Source organism: Rhinoderma darwinii, chromosome 2, assembly GCF_050947455.1.
Source record: "Rhinoderma darwinii isolate aRhiDar2 chromosome 2, aRhiDar2.hap1, whole genome shotgun sequence".
Classification (NCBI taxonomy): domain Eukaryota; kingdom Metazoa; phylum Chordata; class Amphibia; order Anura; family Rhinodermatidae; genus Rhinoderma; species Rhinoderma darwinii.
Window position 1 is genome coordinate 860,849 of NC_134688.1, and position 26,761 is coordinate 887,609.

At 36.5% G+C, this 26,761-nt stretch overlaps 1 protein-coding gene across 1 annotated transcript in view; it reads left to right on the forward strand.

Annotated features, from left to right (window-relative positions):
- Positions 1-26,761, forward strand: part of LOC142743742 (protocadherin-16-like) — a 95,409-nt gene that overhangs the window by 1,442 nt on the left and 67,206 nt on the right. The window lies entirely within an intron of this gene.

Below are 26,761 nucleotides of genomic sequence, written 5' to 3' on the forward strand. Positions count from 1 at the left end.
TTATACCACAGAGCTGACACTCTAATACCAGCATTATACATTATATTACATCACAGGGAGATTATACCACAGAGCTGACACTCTAATACCAGCATTATACATTATATTACATCACAGGGGGATAATACCACAGAGCTGACACTCTAATACCAGCATTATACATTATATTACATCACAGGGAGATTATACCACAGAGCTGACACTCTAATACCAGCATTATACATTATATTACATCACAGGGAGATAACACCACAGAGCTGACACTCTAATACCAGCATTATACATTATATTACATCACAGGGAGATAATACCACAGAGCTGACACTCTAATACCAGCATTATACATTATATTACATCACAGGGAGATAACACCACAGAGCTGACACTCTAATACCAGCATTATACATTATATTACATCACAGGGAGATTATACCACAGAGCTGACACTCTAATACCAGCATTATACATTATATTACATCACAGGGAGATTATACCACAGAGCTGACACTCTAATACCAGCATTATACATTATATTACATCACAGGGAGATAACACCACAGAGCTGACACTCTAATACCAGCATTATACATTATATTACATCACAGGGAGATAACACCACAGAGCTGACACTCTAATACCAGCATTATACATTATATTACATCACAGGGAGATAACACCACAGAGCTGACACTCTAATACCAGCATTATACATTATATTACATCACAGGGAGATTATACCACAGAGCTGACACTCTAATACCAGCATTATACATTATATTACATCACAGGGAGAATATACCACAGAGCTGACACTCTAATACCAGCATTATACATTATATTACATCACAGGGAGATAATACCACAGAGCTGACACTCTAATACCAGCATTATACATTATATTACATCACAGAGAGATAATACCACAGAGCTGACACTCTAATACCAGCATTATACATTATATTACATCACAGGGAGATTATACCACAGAGCTGACACTCTAATACCAGTATTATACGTTATATTACACCACAGGGAGATTATACCACAGAGCTGACACTCTAATACCAGCATTATACATTATATTACATCACAGGGAGATAACACCACAGAGCTGACACTCTAATACCAGCATTATACATTATATTACATCACAGGGAGATAATACCACAGAGCTGACACTCTAATACCAGCATTATACATTATATTACATCACAGGGAGATTATACCACAGAGCTGACACTCTAATACCAGCATTATACATTATATTACATCACAGGGAGATAATACCACAGAGCTGACACTCTAATACCAGCATTATACATTATATTACATCACAGGGGGATAACACCACAGAGCTGACACTCTAATACCAGCATTATACATTATATTACATCACAGGGAGATAATACCACAGAGCTGACACTCTAATACCAGCATTATACATTATATTACATCACAGGGAGATAACACCACAGAGCTGACACTCTAATACCAGCATTATATATTATTTTACATCACAGGGAGATTATACCACAGAGCTGACACTCTAATACCAGCATTATACATTATTTTACATCACAGGGAGATTATACCACAGAGCTGACACTCTAATACCAGCATTATACATTATATTACATCACAGGGAGATTATACCACAGAGCTGACACTCTAACACCAGCATTATACATTATATTACATCACAGGGAGATAACACCACAGAGCTGACACTCTAATACCAGCATTATACATTATTTTACATCACAGGGAGATTATACCACAGAGCTGACACTCTAATACCAGCATTATACATTATATTACATCACAGGGAGATAATACCACAGAGCTGACACTCTAATACCAGCATTATACATTATATTACATCACAGGGAGATTATACCACAGAGCTGACACTCTAATACCAGCATTATACATTATATTACATCACAGGGAGATTATACCACAGAGCTGACACTCTAATACCAGCATTATACATTATATTACATCACAGGGAGATTATACCACAGAGCTGACACTCTAATACCAGCATTATACATTATATTACATCACAGGGAGATTATACCACAGAGCTGACACTCTAATACCAGCATTATACATTATATTACATCACAGGGAGATTATACCACAGAGCTGACACTCTAATACCAGCATTATACATTATATTACATCACAGGGAGATTATACCACAGAGCTGACACTCTAACACCAGCATTATACATTATATTACATCACAGGGAGATTACACCACAGAGCTGACACTCTAATACCAGCATTATACATTATATTACATCACAGGGAGATAATACCACAGAGCTGACACTCTAATACCAGCATTATACATTATATTACATCACAGGGAGATAACACCACAGAGCTGACACTCTAATACCAGCATTATACATTATATTACATCACAGGGAGATTATACCACAGAGCTGACACTCTAATACCAGCATTATACGTTATATTACATCACAGGGAGATTATACCACAGAGCTGACACTCTAATACCAGCATTATACATTATATTACATCACAGGGAGATAACACCACAGAGCTGACACTCTAATACCAGCATTATACATTATATTACATCACAGGGAGATTATACCACAGAGCTGACACTCTAATACCAGCATTATACATTATATTACATCACAGGGAGATAACACCACAGAGCTGACACTCTAATACCAGCATTATACATTATATTACATCACAGGGAGATTATACCACAGAGCTGACACTCTAATACCAGCATTATACATTATATTACATCACAGGGAGATAATACCACAGAGCTGACACTCTAATACCAGCATTATACATTATATTACATCACAGGGAGATAACACCACAGAGCTGACACTCTAATACCAGCATTATACATTATATTACATCACAGGGAGATTACACCACAGAGCTGACACTCTAATACCAGCATTATACATTATATTACATCACAGGGAGATTATACCACAGAGCTGACACTCTAATACCAGCATTATACATTATATTACATCACAGGGAGATTATACCACAGAGCTGACACTCTAATACCAGCATTATACATTATATTACATCACAGGGAGATAACACCACAGAGCTGACACTCTAATACCAGCATTATACATTATATTACATCACAGGGAGATAACACCACAGAGCTGACACTCTAATACCAGCATTATACATTATATTACATCACAGGGAGATTATACCACAGAGCTGACACTCTAATACCAGCATTATATATTATATTACATCACAGGGAGATTATACCACAGAGCTGACACTCTAATACCAGCATTATACATTATATTACATCACAGGGAGATAATACCACAGAGCTGACACTCTAATACCAGCATTATACATTATATTACATCACAGGGAGATAACACCACAGAGCTGACACTCTAATACCAGCATTATACATTATATTACATCACAGGGGGATAATACCACAGAGCTGACACTCTAATACCAGCATTATACATTATATTACATCACAGGGAGATAACACCACAGAGCTGACACTCTAATACCAGCATTATACATTATATTACATCACAGGGAGATTATACCACAGAGCTGACACTCTAATACCAGCATTATACATTATATTACATCACAGGGAGATAATACCACAGAGCTGACACTCTAATACCAGCATTATACATTATATTACATCACAGGGAGATTATACCACAGAGCTGACACTCTAATACCAGCATTATACATTATATTACATCACAGAGAGATAACACCACAGAGCTGACACTCTAATACCAGCATTATACATTATATTACACCACAGGGAGATTATACCACAGAGCTGACACTCTAATACCAGCATTATACATTATATTACATCACAGGGAGATTATACCACAGAGCTGACACTCTAATACCAGCATTATACATTATATTACATCACAGGGAGATAATACCACAGAGCTGACACTCTAATACCAGCATTATACATTATATTACATCACAGGGAGATTACACCACAGAGCTGACACTCTAATACCAGCATTATACATTATATTACATCACAGGGAGATTATACCACAGAGCTGACACTCTAATACCAGCATTATACATTATATTACATCACAGGGAGATAATACCACAGAGCTGACACTCTAATACCAGCATTATACATTATATTACATCACAGGGAGATAATACCACAGAGCTGACACTCTAATACCAGCATTATACATTATATTACATCACAGGGAGATTATACCACAGAGCTGACACTCTAATACCAGCATTATACATTATTTTACATCACAGGGAGATAATACCACAGAGCTGACACTCTAATACCAGCATTATACATTATATTACATCACAGGGAGATTATACCACAGAGCTGACACTCTAATACCAGCATTATACATTATATTACATCACAGGGAGATAATACCACAGAGCTGACACTCTAATACCAGCATTATACATTATATTACATCACAGGGGGATAATACCACAGAGCTGACACTCTAATACCAGCATTATACATTATATTACATCACAGGGAGATTATACCACAGAGCTGACACTCTAATACCAGCATTATACATTATATTACATCACAGGGAGATAACACCACAGAGCTGACACTCTAATACCAGCATTATACATTATTTTACATCACAGGGAGATAATACCACAGAGCTGACACTCTAATACCAGCATTATACATTATATTACATCACAGGGAGATTATACCACAGAGCTGACACTCTAATACCAGCATTATACATTATATTACATCACAGGGAGATAATACCACAGAGCTGACACTCTAATACCAGCATTATACATTATATTACATCACAGGGGGATAACACCACAGAGCTGACACTCTAATACCAGCATTATACATTATTTTACATCACAGGGAGATAATACCACAGAGCTGACACTCTAATACCAGCATTATACATTATATTACATCACAGGGAGATTATACCACAGAGCTGACACTCTAATACCAGCATTATACATTATATTACATCACAGGGAGATTATACCACAGAGCTGACACTCTAATACCAGCATTATACATTATATTACATCACAGGGAGATTATACCACAGAGCTGACACTCTAATACCAGCATTATACATTATATTACATCACAGGGAGATTATACCACAGAGCTGACACTCTAATACCAGCATTATACATTATATTACATCACAGGGAGATTATACCACAGAGCTGACACTCTAATACCAGCATTATACATTATATTACATCACAGGGAGATTATACCACAGAGCTGACACTCTAATACCAGCATTATACATTATATTACATCACAGGGAGATTATACCACAGAGCTGACACTCTAATACCAGCATTATACATTATATTACATCACAGGGAGATAACACCACAGAGCTGACACTCTAATACCAGCATTATACATTATATTACATCACAGGGAGATAACACCACAGAGCTGACACTCTAATACCAGCATTATACATTATATTACATCACAGGGAGATAATACCACAGAGCTGACACTCTAATACCAGCATTATACATTATATTACATCACAGGGAGATTATACCACAGAGCTGACACTCTAATACCAGCATTATACATTATATTACATCACAGGGAGATAACACCACAGAGCTGACACTCTAATACCAGCATTATACATTATATTACATCACAGGGAGATTACACCACAGAGCTGACACTCTAATACCAGCATTATACATTATATTACATCACAGGGAGATAATACCACAGAGCTGACACTCTAATACCAGCATTATACATTATATTACATCACAGGGAGATTATACCACAGAGCTGACACTCTAATACCAGCATTATACATTATATTACATCACAGGGAGATTATACCACAGAGCTGACACTCTAATACCAGCATTATACATTATATTACATCACAGGGAGATTATACCACAGAGCTGACACTCTAATACCAGCATTATACATTATATTACATCACAGGGAGATTATACCACAGAGCTGACACTCTAATACCAGCATTATACATTATATTACATCACAGGGAGATTATACCACAGAGCTGACACTCTAATACCAGCATTATACATTATATTACATCACAGGGAGATAACACCACAGAGCTGACACTCTAATACCAGCATTATACATTATATTACATCACAGGGAGACAACACCACAGAGCTGACACTCTAATACCAGCATTATACATTATATTACATCACAGGGAGATAACACCACAGAGCTGACACTCTAATACCAGCATTATACATTATATTACATCACAGGGAGATAATACCACAGAGCTGACACTCTAATACCAGCATTATACATTATATTACATCACAGGGAGATAATACCACAGAGCTGACACTCTAATACCAGCATTATATATTATATTACATCACAGGGAGATAATACCACAGAGCTGACACTCTAATACCAGCATTATACATTATATTACATCACAGGGAGATTACACCACAGAGCTGACACTCTAATACCAGCATTATACATTATATTACATCACAGGGAGATTATACCACAGAGCTGACACTCTAATACCAGCATTATACATTATATTACATCACAGGGAGATTATACCACAGAGCTGACACTCTAATACCAGCATTATACATTATATTACATCACAGGGAGATTATACCACAGAGCTGACACTCTAATACCAGCATTATACATTATATTACATCACAGGGAGATAATACCACAGAGCTGACACTCTAATACCAGCATTATACATTATATTACATCACAGGGAGATTATACCACAGAGCTGACACTCTAATACCAGCATTATACATTATATTACATCACAGGGAGATTATACCACAGAGCTGACACTCTAATACCAGCATTATACATTATATTACATCACAGGGAGATTATACCACAGAGCTGACACTCTAATACCAGCATTATACATTATATTACATCACAGGGAGATTATACCACAGAGCTGACACTCTAATACCAGCATTATACATTATATTACATCACAGGGAGATAACACCACAGAGCTGACACTCTAATACCAGCATTATACATTATATTACATCACAGGGAGATAACACCACAGAGCTGACACTCTAATACCAGCATTATACATTATATTACATCACAGGGAGATAACACCACAGAGCTGACACTCTAATACCAGCATTATACATTATATTACATCACAGGGAGATAACACCACAGAGCTGACACTCTAATACCAGCATTATACATTATATTACATCACAGGGAGACAACACCACAGAGCTGACACTCTAATACCAGTATTATACATTATATTACATCACAGGGAGATAACACCACAGAGCTGACACTCTAATACCAGCATTATACATTATATTACATCACAGGGAGATAACACCACAGAGCTGACACTCTAATACCAGCATTATACATTATATTACATCACAGGGAGATAATACCACAGAGCTGACACTCTAATACCAGCATTATACATTATATTACATCACAGGGAGATTATACCACAGAGCTGACACTCTAATACCAGCATTATACATTATATTACATCACAGGGAGATTATACCACAGAGCTGACACTCTAATACCAGCATTATACATTATATTACATCACAGGGAGATTATACCACAGAGCTGACACTCTAATACCAGCATTATACATTATATTACATCACAGGGAGATTACACCACAGAGCTGACACTCTAATACCAGCATTATACATTATATTACATCACAGGGAGATTATACCACAGAGCTGACACTCTAATACCAGCATTATACATTATATTACATCACAGGGAGATTATACCACAGAGCTGACACTCTAATACCAGCATTATACATTATATTACATCACAGGGAGATAATACCACAGAGCTGACACTCTAATACCAGCATTATACATTATATTACATCACAGGGAGATTATACCACAGAGCTGACACTCTAATACCAGCATTATACATTATATTACATCACAGGGAGATTATACCACAGAGCTGACACTCTAATACCAGCATTATACATTATATTACATCACAGGGGGATTATACCACAGAGCTGACACTCTAATACCAGCATTATACATTATATTACATCACAGGGAGATAACACCACAGAGCTGACACTCTAATACCAGCATTATACATTATATTACATCACAGGGAGATTATACCACAGAGCTGACACTCTAATACCAGCATTATACATTATATTACATCACAGGGAGATAATACCACAGAGCTGACACTCTAATACCAGCATTATACATTATATTACATCACAGGGGGATAACACCACAGAGCTGACACTCTAATACCAGCATTATACATTATTTTACATCACAGGGAGATAATACCACAGAGCTGACACTCTAATACCAGCATTATACATTATTTTACATCACAGGGAGATTATACCACAGAGCTGACACTCTAATACCAGCATTATACATTATATTACATCACAGGGAGATAATACCACAGAGCTGACACTCTAATACCAGCATTATACATTATATTACATCACAGGGGGATAACACCACAGAGCTGACACTCTAATACCAGCATTATACATTATTTTACATCACAGGGAGATAATACCACAGAGCTGACACTCTAATACCAGCATTATACATTATTTTACATCACAGGGAGATTATACCACAGAGCTGACACTCTAATACCAGCATTATACATTATATTACATCACAGGGGGATAACACCACAGAGCTGACACTCTAATACCAGCATTATACATTATTTTACATCACAGGGAGATAACACCACAGAGCTGACACTCTAATACCAGCATTATACATTATATTACATCACAGGGAGATTATACCACAGAGCTGACACTCTAATACCAGCATTATACATTATATTACATCACAGGGAGATTATACCACAGAGCTGACACTCTAATACCAGCATTATACATTATATTACATCACAGGGAGATAACACCACAGAGCTGACACTCTAATACCAGCATTATACATTATATTACATCACAGGGAGATAATACCACAGAGCTGACACTCTAATACCAGCATTATACATTATATTACATCACAGGGAGATTATACCACAGAGCTGACACTCTAATACCAGCATTATACATTATATTACATCACAGGGAGATTATACCACAGAGCTGACACTCTAATACCAGCATTATACATTATATTACATCACAGGGAGATAATACCACAGAGCTGACACTCTAATACCAGCATTATACATTATATTACATCACAGGGAGATTATACCACAGAGCTGACACTCTAATACCAGCATTATACATTATATTACATCACAGGGAGATTATACCACAGAGCTGACACTCTAATACCAGCATTATACATTATATTACATCACAGGGAGATTATACCACAGAGCTGACACTCTAATACCAGCATTATACATTATATTACATCACAGGGAGATTATACCACAGAGCTGACACTCTAACACCAGCATTATACATTATATTACATCACAGGGAGATAATACCACAGAGCTAACACTCTAATACCAGCATTATACATTATATTACATCACAGGGAGATAATACCACAGAGCTGACACTCTAATACCAGCATTATACATTATATTACATCACAGGGAGATAATACCACAGAGCTGACACTCTAATACCAGCATTATACATTATATTACATCACAGGGAGATTATACCACAGAGCTGACACTCTAATACCAGCATTATACATTATATTACATCACAGGGAGATTATACCACAGAGCTGACACTCTAATACCAGCATTATACATTATATTACATCACAGGGAGATAATACCACAGAGCTGACACTCTAATACCAGCATTATACATTATATTACATCACAGGGAGATAACACCACAGAGCTGACACTCTAATACCAGCATTATACATGATATTACATCACAGGGAGATAACACCACAGAGCTGACACTCTAATACCAGCATTATACATTATATTACATCACAGGGAGATTATACCACAGAGCTGACACTCTAATACCAGCATTATACATTATATTACATCACAGGGAGATTACACCACAGAGCTGACACTCTAATACCAGCATTATACATTATATTACATCACAGGGAGATAATACCACAGAGCTGACACTCTAATACCAGCATTATACATTATATTACATCACAGGGAGATTATACCACAGAGCTGACACTCTAATACCAGCATTATACATTATATTACATCACAGGGAGATTATACCACAGAGCTGACACTCTAATACCAGCATTATACATTATATTACATCACAGGGAGATTATACCACAGAGCTGACACTCTAATACCAGCATTATACATTATTTTACATCACAGGGAGATAACACCACAGAGCTGACACTCTAATACCAGCATTATACATTATATTACATCACAGGGAGATAACACCACAGAGCTGACACTCTAATACCAGCATTATACATTATATTACATCACAGGGAGATTATACCACAGAGCTGACACTCTAATACCAGCATTATACATTATATTACATCACAGGGAGATAACACCACAGAGCTGACACTCTAATACCAGCATTATACATTATATTACATCACAGGGAGATTATACCACAGAGCTGACACTCTAATACCAGCATTATATATTATATTACATCACAGGGAGATTATACCACAGAGCTGACACTCTAATACCAGCATTATATATTATATTACATCACAGGGAGATTACACCACAGAGCTGACACTCTAATACCAGCATTATACATTATTTTACATCACAGGGAGATTATACCACAGAGCTGACACTCTAATACCAGCATTATACGTTATATTACATCACAGGGAGATTATACCACAGAGCTGACACTCTAATACCAGCATTATACATTATATTACATCACAGGGAGATTATACCACAGAGCTGACACTCTAATACCAGCATTATACGTTATATTACATCACAGGGAGATTATACCACAGAGCTGACACTCTAATACCAGCATTATACATTATATTACATCACAGGGAGATTACACCACAGAGCTGACACTCTAATACCAGCATTATACATTATATTACATCACAGGGAGATAACACCACAGAGCTGACACTCTAATACCAGCATTATACATTATATTACATCACAGGGAGATTATACCACAGAGCTGACACTCTAATACCAGCATTATACATTATATTACATCACAGGGGGATAATACCACAGAGCTGACACTCTAATACCAGCATTATACATTATATTACATCACAGGGAGATTATACCACAGAGCTGACACTCTAATACCAGCATTATACATTATATTACATCACAGGGAGATAACACCACAGAGCTGACACTCTAATACCAGCATTATACATTATATTACATCACAGGGAGATAATACCACAGAGCTGACACTCTAATACCAGCATTATACATTATATTACATCACAGGGAGATAACACCACAGAGCTGACACTCTAATACCAGCATTATACATTATATTACATCACAGGGAGATTATACCACAGAGCTGACACTCTAATACCAGCATTATACATTATATTACATCACAGGGAGATAATACCACAGAGCTGACACTCTAATACCAGCATTATACATTATATTACATCACAGGGAGATTATACCACAGAGCTGACACTCTAATACCAGCATTATACATTATTTTACATCACAGGGAGATAATACCACAGAGCTGACACTCTAATACCAGCATTATACATTATATTACATCACAGGGGGATAATACCACAGAGCTGACACTCTAATACCAGCATTATACATTATATTACATCACAGGGAGATTATACCACAGAGCTGACACTCTAATACCAGCATTATACATTATATTACATCACAGGGGGATAACACCACAGAGCTGACACTCTAATACCAGCATTATACATTATATTACATCACAGGGAGATTATACCACAGAGCTGACACTCTAATACCAGCATTATACATTATATTACATCACAGGGAGATAATACCACAGAGCTGACACTCTAATACCAGCATTATACATTATATTACATCACAGGGGGATAACACCACAGAGCTGACACTCTAATACCAGCATTATACATTATATTACATCACAGGGAGATAATACCACAGAGCTGACACTCTAATACCAGCATTATACATTATATTACATCACAGGGAGATAATACCACAGAGCTGACACTCTAATACCAGCATTATACATTATATTACATCACAGGGAGATAATACCACAGAGCTGACACTCTAATACCAGCATTATACATTATTTTACATCACAGGGAGATAATACCACAGAGCTGACACTCTAATACCAGCATTATACATTATATTACATCACAGGGAGATAATACCACAGAGCTGACACTCTAATACCAGCATTATACATTATATTACATCACAGGGAGATAATACCACAGAGCTGACACTCTAATACCAGCATTATACATTATATTACATCACAGGGAGATAATACCACAGAGCTGACACTCTAATACCAGCATTATACATTATATTACATCACAGGGAGATTATACCACAGAGCTGACACTCTAATACCAGCATTATACATTATATTACATCACAGGGAGATTATACCACAGAGCTGACACTCTAATACCAGCATTATACATTATATTACATCACAGGGAGATTATACCACAGAGCTGACACTCTAATACCAGCATTATACATTATATTACATCACAGGGAGATTATACCACAGAGCTGACACTCTAATACCAGCATTATACATTATATTACATCACAGGGAGATTATACCACAGAGCTGACACTCTAATACCAGCATTATACATTATATTACATCACAGGGAGATTACACCACAGAGCTGACACTCTAATACCAGCATTATACATTATATTACATCACAGGGAGATAATACCACAGAGCTGACACTCTAATACCAGCATTATACATTATTTTACATCACAGGGAGATTATACCACAGAGCTGACACTCTAATACCAGCATTATACATTATATTACATCACAGGGAGATAACACCACAGAGCTGACACTCTAATACCAGCATTATACATTATATTACATCACAGGGAGATTATACCACAGAGCTGACACTCTAATACCAGCATTATACATTATATTACACCACAGGGAGATTATACCACAGAGCTGACACTCTAATACCAGCATTATACATTATATTACATCACAGGGAGATAACACCACAGAGCTGACACTCTAATACCAGCATTATACATTATATTACATCACAGGGAGATAATACCACAGAGCTGACACTCTAATACCAGCATTATACATTATATTACATCACAGGGAGATAATACCACAGAGCTGACACTCTAATACCAGCATTATACATTATATTACATCACAGGGAGATAACACCACAGAGCTGACACTCTAATACCAGCATTATACATTATATTACATCACAGGGAGATTATACCACAGAGCTGACACTCTAATACCAGCATTATACATTATATTACATCACAGGGAGATAATACCACAGAGCTGACACTCTAATACCAGCATTATACATTATATTACATCACAGGGAGATAACACCACAGAGCTGACACTCTAATACCAGCATTATACATTATATTACATCACAGGGAGATTATACCACAGAGCTGACACTCTAATACCAGCATTATACATTATATTACATCACAGGGAGATAATACCACAGAACTGACACTCTAATACCAGCATTATACATTATATTACATCACAGGGAGATAACACCACAGAGCTGACACTCTAATACCAGCATTATACATTATATTACATCACAGGGAGATTATACCACAGAGCTGACACTCTAATACCAGCATTATACATTATATTACATCACAGGGAGATTATACCACAGAGCTGACACTCTAATACCAGCATTATACATTATATTACATCACAGGGAGATTATACCACAGAGCTGACACTCTAATACCAGCATTATACATTATATTACATCACAGGGAGATAATACCACAGAGCTGACACTCTAATACCAGCATTATACATTATATTACATCACAGGGAGATTATACCACAGAGCTGACACTCTAATACCAGCATTATACATTATATTACATCACAGGGAGATTATACCACAGAGCTGACACTCTAATACCAGCATTATACATTATATTACATCACAGGGAGATAATACCACAGAGCTGACACTCTAATACCAGCATTATACATTATATTACATCACAGGGAGATAACACCACAGAGCTGACACTCTAATACCAGCATTATACATTATATTACATCACAGGGAGATAACACCACAGAGCTGACACTCTAATACCAGCATTATACATTATATTACATCACAGGGAGATAACACCACAGAGCTGACACTCTAATACCAGCATTATACATTATATTACATCACAGGGAGATAACACCACAGAGCTGACACTCTAATACCAGCATTATACATTATATTACATCACAGGGAGATAATACCACAGAGCTGACACTCTAATACCAGCATTATACATTATATTACATCACAGGGAGATAACACCACAGAGCTGACACTCTAATACCAGCATTATACATTATATTACATCACAGGGAGATTATACCACAGAGCTGACACTCTAATACCAGCATTATACATTATATTACATCACAGGGAGATTATACCACAGAGCTGACACTCTAATACCAGCATTATACATTATATTACATCACAGGGAGATTATACCACAGAGCTGACACTCTAATACCAGCATTATACATTATATTACATCACAGGGAGATAATACCACAGAGCTGACACTCTAATACCAGCATTATACATTATATTACATCACAGGGAGATAATACCACAGAGCTGACACTCTAATACCAGCATTATACATTATATTACATCACAGGGAGATAACACCACAGAGCTGACACTCTAATACCAGCATTATACATTATATTACATCACAGGGAGATAATACCACAGAGCTGACACTCTAATACCAGCATTATACATTATATTACATCACAGGGAGATTACACCACAGAGCTGACACTCTAATACCAGCATTATACATTATATTACATCACAGGGAGATTATACCACAGAGCTGACACTCTAATACCAGTATTATACGTTATATTACATCACAGGGAGATAATACCACAGAGCTGACACTCTAATACCAGCATTATACGTTATATTACATCACAGGGAGATTATACCACAGAGCTGACACTCTAATACCAGCATTATACATTATATTACATCACAGGGAGATAATACCACAGAGCTGACACTCTAATACCAGCATTATACATTATATTACATCACAGGGAGATAATACCACAGAGCTGACACTCTAATACCGGCATTATACGTTATATTACATCACAGGGAGATTATACCACAGAGCTGACACTCTAATACCAGCATTATACATTATATTACATCACAGGGAGATAATACCACAGAGCTGACACTCTAATACCAGCATTATACATTATATTACATCACAGGGAGATAATACCACAGAGCTGACACTCTAATACCAGCATTATACATTATATTACATCACAGGGAGATAATACCACAGAGCTGACACTCTAATACCAGCATTATACATTATATTACATCACAGAGAGATAATACCACAGAGCTGACACTCTAATACCAGCATTATACATTATATTACATCACAGGGAGATTATACCACAGAGCTGACACTCTAATACCAGCATTATACATTATATTACATCACAGGGAGATAATACCACAGAGCTGACACTCTAATACCAGCATTATACATTATATTACATCACAGGGAGATAATACCACAGAGCTGACACTCTAATACCAGCATTATACATTATATTACATCACAGGGAGATAACACCACAGAGCTGACACTCTAATACCAGCATTATACATTATATTACATCACAGGGAGATAACACCACAGAGCTGACACTCTAATACCAGCATTATACATTATATTACATCACAGGGAGATAACACCACAGAGCTGACACTCTAATACCAGCATTATACATTATATTACATCACAGGGAGATTATACCACAGAGCTGACACTCTAATACCAGCATTATACATTATATTACATCACAGGGAGATAACACCACAGAGCTGACACTCTAATACCAGCATTATACATTATATTACATCACAGGGAGATTATACCACAGAGCTGACACTCTAATACCAGCATTATACATTATATTACATCACAGGGAGATAATACCACAGAGCTGACACTCTAATACCAGCATTATACATTATATTACATCACAGGGAGATTATACCACAGAGCTGACACTCTAATACCAGCATTATACATTATATTACATCACAGGGAGATAACACCACAGAGCTGACACTCTAATACCAGCATTATACATTATATTACATCACAGGGAGATTATACCACAGAGCTGACACTCTAATACCAGCATTATACATTATATTACATCACAGGGAGATTATACCACAGAGCTGACACTCTAATACCAGCATTATACATTATATTACATCACAGGGAGATAATACCACAGAGCTGACACTCTAATACCAGCATTATACATTATATTACATAACAGGGAGATAATACCACAGAGCTGACACTCTAATACCAGCATTATACATTATATTACATCACAGGGAGATTATACCACAGAGCTGACACTCTAATACCAGCATTATACATTATATTACATCACAGGGAGATAATACCACAGAGCTGACACTCTAATACCAGCATTATACATTATATTACATCACAGGGAGATAACACCACAGAGCTGACACTCTAATACCAGCATTATACATTATATTACATCACAGGGAGATAACACCACAGAGCTGACACTCTAATACCAGCATTATACATTATATTACATCACAGGGGGATAACACCACAGAGCTGACACTCTAATACCAGCATTATACATTATATTACATCACAGGGAGATTATACCACAGAGCTGACACTCTAATACCAGCATTATACATTATATTACACCACAGGGAGATTATACCACAGAGCTGACACTCTAATACCAGCATTATACATTATATTACATCACAGGGAGATAATACCACAGAGCTGACACTCTAATACCAGCATTATACATTATATTACATCACAGAGAGATAATACCACAGAGCTGACACTCTAATACCAGCATTATACATTATATTACATCACAGGGAGATTATACCACAGAGCTGACACTCTAATACCAGCATTATACATTATATTACATCACAGGGAGATAACACCACAGAGCTGACACTCTAATACCAGCATTATACATTATATTACATCACAGGGAGATTATACCACAGAGCTGACACTCTAATACCAGTATTATACATTATATTACATCACAGGGAGATTATACCACAGAGCTGACACTCTAATACCAGCATTATACATTATATTACATCACAGGGAGATAATACCACAGAGCTGACACTCTAATACCGGCATTATACATTATATTACATCACAGGGAGATAATACCACAGAGCTGACACTCTAATACCAGCATTATACATTATATTACATCACAGGGAGATTATACCACAGAGCTGACACTCTAATACCAGCATTATACATTATATTACATCACAGGGAGATAACACCACAGAGCTGACACTCTAATACCAGTATTATACATTATATTACATCACAGGGAGATTATACCACAGAGCTGACACTCTAATACCAGCATTATATATTATATTACATCACAGGGAGATTATACCACAGAGCTGACACTCTAATACCAGCATTATACATTATATTACATCACAGGGAGATAATACCACAGAGCTGACACTCTAATACCAGCATTATACATTATATTACATCACAGGGAGATAATACCACAGAGCTGACACTCTAATACCAGCATTATACATTATATTACATCACAGGGAGATTATACCACAGAGCTGACACTCTAATACCAGCATTATACATTATATTACATCACAGGGAGATAAGACCACAGAGCTGACACTCTAATACCAGCATTATATATTATATTACATCACAGGGAGATAACACCACAGAGCTGACACTCTAATACCAGCATTATACATTATATTACATCACAGGGAGATTACACCACAGAGCTGACACTCTAATACCAGCATTATACATTATATTACATCACAGGGAGATAATACCACAGAGCTGACACTCTAATACCAGCATTATACATTATATTACATCACAGGGAGATAATACCACAGAGCTGACACTCTAATACCAGCATTATACATTATATTACATCACAGGGAGATTATACCACAGAGCTGACACTCTAATACCAGCATTATACATTATATTACATCACAGGGAGATAACACCACAGAGCTGACACTCTAATACCAGCATTATACATTATATTACATCACAGGGAGATTATACCACAGAGCTGACACTCTAATACCAGCATTATACATTATATTACATCACAGGGAGATTATACCACAGAGCTGACACTCTAATACCAGCATTATACATTATATTACATCACAGGGAGATAATACCACAGAGCTGACACTCTAATACCAGCATTATACATTATATTACATCACAGGGAGATAATACCACAGAGCTGACACTCTAATACCAGCATTATACATTATATTACATCACAGGGAGATTATACCACAGAGCTGACACTCTAATACCAGCATTATACATTATATTACATCACAGGGAGATAAGACCACAGAGCTGACACTCTAATACCAGCATTATACATTATATTACATCACAGGGAGATAACACCACAGAGCTGACACTCTAATACCAGCATTATACATTATATTACATCACAGGGAGATTATACCACAGAGCTGACACTCTAATACCAGCATTATACATTATATTACATCACAGGGAGATAATACCACAGAGCTGACACTCTAATACCAGCATTATACATTATATTACATCACAGGGAGATAATACCACAGAGCTGACACTCTAATACCAGCATTATACATTATATTACATCACAGGGAGATAATACCACAGAGCTGACACTCTAATACCAGCATTATACATTATATTACATCACAGGGAGATTATACCACAGAGCTGACACTCTAATACCAGCATTATACATTATATTACATCACAGGGAGATAATACCACAGAGCTGACACTCTAATACCAGCATTATATATTATATTACATCACAGGGAGATTATACCACAGAGCTGACACTCTAATACCAGCATTATACATTATATTACATCACAGGGAGATAATACCACAGAGCTGACACTCTAATACCAGCATTATACATTATATTACATCACAGGGAGATAATACCACAGAGCTGACACTCTAATACCAGCATTATACATTATATTACATCACAGGGAGATTATACCACAGAGCTGACACTCTAATACCAGTATTATACATTATATTACATCACAGGGAGATAACACCACAGAGCTGACACTCTAATACCAGCATTATACATTATATTACATCACAGGGAGATAACACCACAGAGCTGACACTCTAATACCAGCATTATACATTATATTACATCACAGGGAGATAACACCACAGAGCTGACACTCTAATACCAGCATTATATATTATATTACATCACAGGGAGATTATACCACAGAGCTGACACTCTAATACCAGCATTATACATTATATTACATCACAGGGAGATTATACCACAGAGCTGACACTCTAATACCAGCATTATACATTATATTACATCACAGGGAGATAATACCACAGAGCTGACACTCTAATACCAGCATTATACATTATATTACATCACAGGGAGATTATACCACAGAGCTGACACTCTAATACCAGCATTATACATTATATTACATCACAGGGAGATAAGACCACAGAGCTGACACTCTAATACCAGCATTATACATTATATTACATCACAGGGAGATTATACCACAGAGCTGACACTCTAATACCAGCATTATACATTATATTACATCACAGGGAGATAACACCACAGAGCTGACACTCTAATACCAGCATTATACATTATATTACATCACAGGGAGATTATACCACAGAGCTGACACTCTAATATCAGCATTATACATTATATTACATCACAGGGAGATAACACCACAGAGCTGACACTCTAATACCAGCATTATACATTATATTACATCACAGGGAGATAATACCACAGAGCTGACACTCTAATACCAGCATTATACATTATATTACATCACAGGGAGATTATACCACAGAGCTGACACTCTAATACCAGCATTATACATTATATTACATCACAGGGAGATAATACCACAGAGCTGACACTCTAATACCAGCATTATACATTATATTACATCACAGGGAGATTATACCACAGAGCTGACACTCTAATACCAGCATTATACATTATATTACATCACAGGGAGATTATACCACAGAGCTGACACTCTAATACCAGCATTATATATTATATTACATCACAGGGAGATTACACCACAGAGCTGACACTCTAATACCAGCATTATACATTATATTACATCACAGGGGGATAACACCACAGAGCTGACACTCTAATACCAGCATTATATATTATATTACATCACAGGGAGATTATACCACAGAGCTGACACTCTAATACCAGTATTATACATTATATTACATCACAGGCAGATATACCACAGAGCTGACACTCTAATACCAGCATTATACATTATATTACATCACAGGGAGATAACACCACAGAGCTGACACTCTAATACCAGCATTATACATTATATTACATCACAGGGAGATTATACCACAGAGCTGACACTCTAATACCAGCATTATACATTATATTACATCACAGGGAGATTATACCACAGAGCTGACACTCTAATACCAGCATTATACATTATATTACATCACAGGGAGATTACACCACAGAGCTGACACTCTAATACCAGCATTATACATTATATTACATCACAGGGAGATAATACCACAGAGCTGACACTCTAATACCAGCATTATACATTATATTACATCACAGGGAGATAACACCACAGAGCTGACACTCTAATACCAGCATTATACATTATATTACATCACAGGGAGATAATACCACAGAGCTGACACTCTAATACCAGCATTATACATTATATTACATCACAGGGAGATAACACCACAGAGCTGACACTCTAATACCAGCATTATACATTATATTACATCACAGGGAGATTATACCACAGAGCTGACACTCTAATACCAGCATTATACATTATATTACATCACAGGGAGATTACACCACAGAGCTGACACTCTAATACCAGCATTATACATTATATTACATCACAGGGAGATAATACCACAGAGCTGACACTCTAATACCAGCATTATACATTATATTACATCACAGGGAGATTATACCACAGAGCTGACACTCTAATACCAGCATTATACATTATATTACATCACAGGGAGATAAGACCACAGAGCTGACACTCTAATACCAGCATTATACATTATATTACATCACAGGGAGATAACACCACAGAGCTGACACTCTAATACCAGCATTATACATTATATTACATCACAGGGAGATAATACCACAGAGCTGACACTCTAATACCAGCATTATACATTATATTACATCACAGGGAGATTATACCACAGAGCTGACACTCTAATACCAGCATTATACATTATATTACATCACAGGGAGATAACACCACAGAGCTGACACTCTAATACCAGCATTATACATTATATTACATCACAGGGAGATTATACCACAGAGCTGACACTCTAATACCAGCATTATACATTATATTACATCACAGGGAGATAATACCACAGAGCTGACACTCTAATACCAGCATTATACATTATATTACATCACAGGGAGATAATACCACAGAGCTGACACTCTAATACCAGCATTATACATTATATTACATCACAGGGAGATTATACCACAGAGCTGACACTCTAATACCAGCATTATACATTATATTACATCACAGGGAGATAATACCACAGAGCTGACACTCTAATACCAGCATTATACATTATATTACATCACAGGGAGATTATACCACAGAGCTGACACTCTAATACCAGCATTATACATTATATTACATCACAGGGAGATTATACCACAGAGCTGACACTCTAATACCAGCATTATACATTATATTACATCACAGGGAGATTATACCACAGAGCTGACACTCTAATACCAGCATTATACATTATATTACATCACAGGGAGATTATACCACAGAGCTGACACTCTAATACCAGCATTATACATTATATTACATCACAGGGAGATAACACCACAGAGCTGACACTCTAATACCAGCATTATACATTATATTACATCACAGGGAGATTATACCACAGAGCTGACACTCTAATACCAGCATTATACATTATATTACATCACAGGAGATTATACCACAGAGCTGACACTCTAATACCAGCATTATACATTATATTACATCACAGGGAGATTATACCACAGAGCTGACACTCTAATACCAGCATTATATATTATATTACATCACAGGGAGATAACACCACAGAGCTGACACTCTAATACCAGCATTATACATATATTACACCACAGGGAGATTATACCACAGAGCTGACACTCTAATACCAGCATTATACATTATATTACATCACAGGGAGATAATACCACAGAGCTGACACTCTAATACCAGCATTATACATTATATTACATCACAGGGAGATAATACCACAGAGCTGACACTCTAATACCAGCATTATACATTATATTACATCACAGGGAGATAATACCACAGAGCTGACACTCTAATACCAGCATTATACATTATATTACATCACAGGGAGATAACACCACAGAGCTGACACTCTAATACCAGCATTATACATTATATTACATCACAGGGAGATTATACCACAGAGCTGACACTCTAATACCAGCATTATACATTATATTACATCACAGGGAGATTATACCACAGAGCTGACACTCTAATACCAGCATTATACATTATATTACATCACAGGGAGATTATACCACAGAGCTGACACTCTAATACCAGCATTATACATTATATTACATCACAGGGAGATTATACCACAGAGCTGACACTCTAATACCAGCATTATACATTATATTACATCACAGGGAGATTACACCACAGAGCTGACACTCTAATACCAGCATTATACATTATATTACATCACAGGGAGATAATACCACAGAGCTGACACTCTAATACCAGCATTATACATTATATTACATCACAGGGAGATAACACCACAGAGCTGACACTCTAATACCAGCATTATACATTATATTACATCACAGGGAGATAACACCACAGAGCTGACACTCTAATACCAGCATTATACATTATATTACATCACAGGGAGATTATACCACAGAGCTGACACTCTAATACCAGCATTATACATTATATTACATCACAGGGAGATTATACCACAGAGCTGACACTCTAATACCAGCATTATACATTATATTACATCACAGGGAGATTATACCACAGAGCTGACACTCTAATACCAGCATTATACATTATATTACATCACAGGGAGATAACACCACAGAGCTGACACTCTAACACCAGCATTATACATTATATTACATCACAGGGAGATAATACCACAGAGCTGACACTCTAATACCAGCATTATACATTATATTACACCACAGGGAGATAATACCACAGAGCTGACACTCTAATACCAGCATTATACATTATATTACATCACAGGGAGATTATACCACAGAGCTGACACTCTAATACCAGCATTATACATTATATTACATCACAGGGAGATTATACCACAGAGCTGACACTCTAATACCAGCATTATACATTATATTACACCACAGGGAGATAATACCACAGAGCTGACACTCTAATACCAGCATTATACATTATATTACATCACAGGGAGATAATACCACAGAGCTGACACTCTAATACCAGCATTATACATTATATTACATCACAGGGAGATAACACCACAGAGCTGACACTCTAATACCAGCATTATACATTATATTACACCACAGGGAGATTATACCACAGAGCTGACACTCTAATACCAGCATTATACATTATATTACATCACAGGGAGATAATACCACAGAGCTGACACTCTAATACCAGCATTATACATTATATTACATCACAGGGAGATAATACCACAGAGCTGACACTCTAATACCAGCATTATACATTATATTACATCACAGGGAGATTATACCACAGAGCTGACACTCTAATACCAGCATTATACATTATATTACATCACAGGGAGATTATACCACAGAGCTGACACTCTAATACCAGCATTATACATTATATTACATCACAGGGAGATAACACCACAGGCTGACACTCTAATACCAGTATTATACATTATATTACATCACAGGGAGATAATACCACAGAGCTGACACTCTAATACCAGCATTATACATTATATTACATCACAGGGAGATTATACCACAGAGCTGACACTCTAATACCAGCATTATACATTATATTACATCACAGGGAGATTATACCACAGAGCTGACACTCTAATACCAGCATTATACATTATATTACATCACAGGGAGATAATACCACAGAGCTGACACTCTAATACCAGCATTATACATTATATTACATCACAGGGAGATAATACCACAGAGCTGACACTCTAATACCAGCATTATACATTATATTACATCACAGGGAGATTACACCACAGAGCTGACACTCTAATACCAGCATTATACATTATATTACATCACAGGGAGATAATACCACAGAGCTGACACTCTAATACCAGCATTATACATTATATTACATCACAGGGAGATTATACCACAGAGCTGACACTCTAATACCAGCATTATACATTATATTACATCACAGGGAGATAATACCACAGAGCTGACACTCTAATACCAGCATTATACATTATATACATCACAGGGAGATAATACCACAGAGCTGACACTCTAATACCAGTATTATACATTATATTACATCACAGGGAGATAATACCACAGAGCTGACACTCTAATACCAGCATTATACATTATATTACATCACAGGGAGATAACACCACAGAGCTGACACTCTAATACCAGCATTATACATTATATTACATCACAGGGAGATTATACCACAGAGCTGACACTCTAATACCAGCATTATACATTATATTACATCACAGGGAGATTATACCACAGAGCTGACACTCTAATACCAGCATTATACATTATATTACATCACAGGGAGATAATACCACAGAGCTGACACTCTAATACCAGCATTATACATTATATTACATCACAGGGAGATAATACCACAGAGCTGACACTCTAATACCAGCATTATACATTATATTACATCACAGGGAGATAATACCACAGAGCTGACACTCTAATACCAGCATTATACATTATATTACATCACAGGGAGATAATACCACAGAGCTGACACTCTAATACCAGTATTATACATTATATTACATCACAGGGAGATAATACCACAGAGCTGACACTCTAATACCAGCATTATACATTATATTACATCACAGGGAGATAACACCACAGAGCTGACACTCTAATACCAGCATATACATTATATTACATCACAGGGAGATTATACCACAGAGCTGACACTCTAATACCAGCATTATACATTATATTACATCACAGGGAGATAATACCACAGAGCTGACACTCTAATACCAGCATTATACATTATATTACATCACAGGGAGATAATACCACAGAGCTGACACTCTAATACCAGCATTATACATTATATTACATCACAGGGAGATAATACCACAGAGCTGACACTCTAACACCAGCATTATACATTATATTACATCACAGGGAGATAATACCACAGAGCTGACACTCTAATACCAGCATTATACATTATATTACATCACAGGGAGATAATACCACAGAGCTGACACTCTAATACCAGCATTATACATTTATATTACATCACAGGGAGATTATACCACAGAGCTGACACTCTAATACCAGCATTATACATTATATCACATCACAGGGAGATTATACCACAGAGCTGACACTCTAATACCAGCATTATACATTATATTACATCACAGGGAGATTATACCACAGAGCTGACACTCTAATACCAGCATTATACATTATATTACATCACAGGGAGATAATACCACAGAGCTGACACTCTAATACCAGCATTATATATTATATTACATCACAGGGAGATAATACCACAGAGCTGACACTCTAATACCAGCATTATACATTATATTACATCACAGGGAGATTATACCACAGAGCTGACACTCTAATACCAGTATTATACATTATATTACATCACAGGGAGATAATACCACAGAGCTGACACTCTAATACCAGCATTATACATTATATTACACCACAGGGAGATAATACCACAGAGCTGACACTCTAATACCAGTATTATACATTATATTACATCACAGGGAGATTATACCACAGAGCTGACACTCTAATACCAGCATTATACATTATATTACATCACAGGGAGATAACACCACAGAGCTGACACTCTAATACCAGCATTATACATTATATTA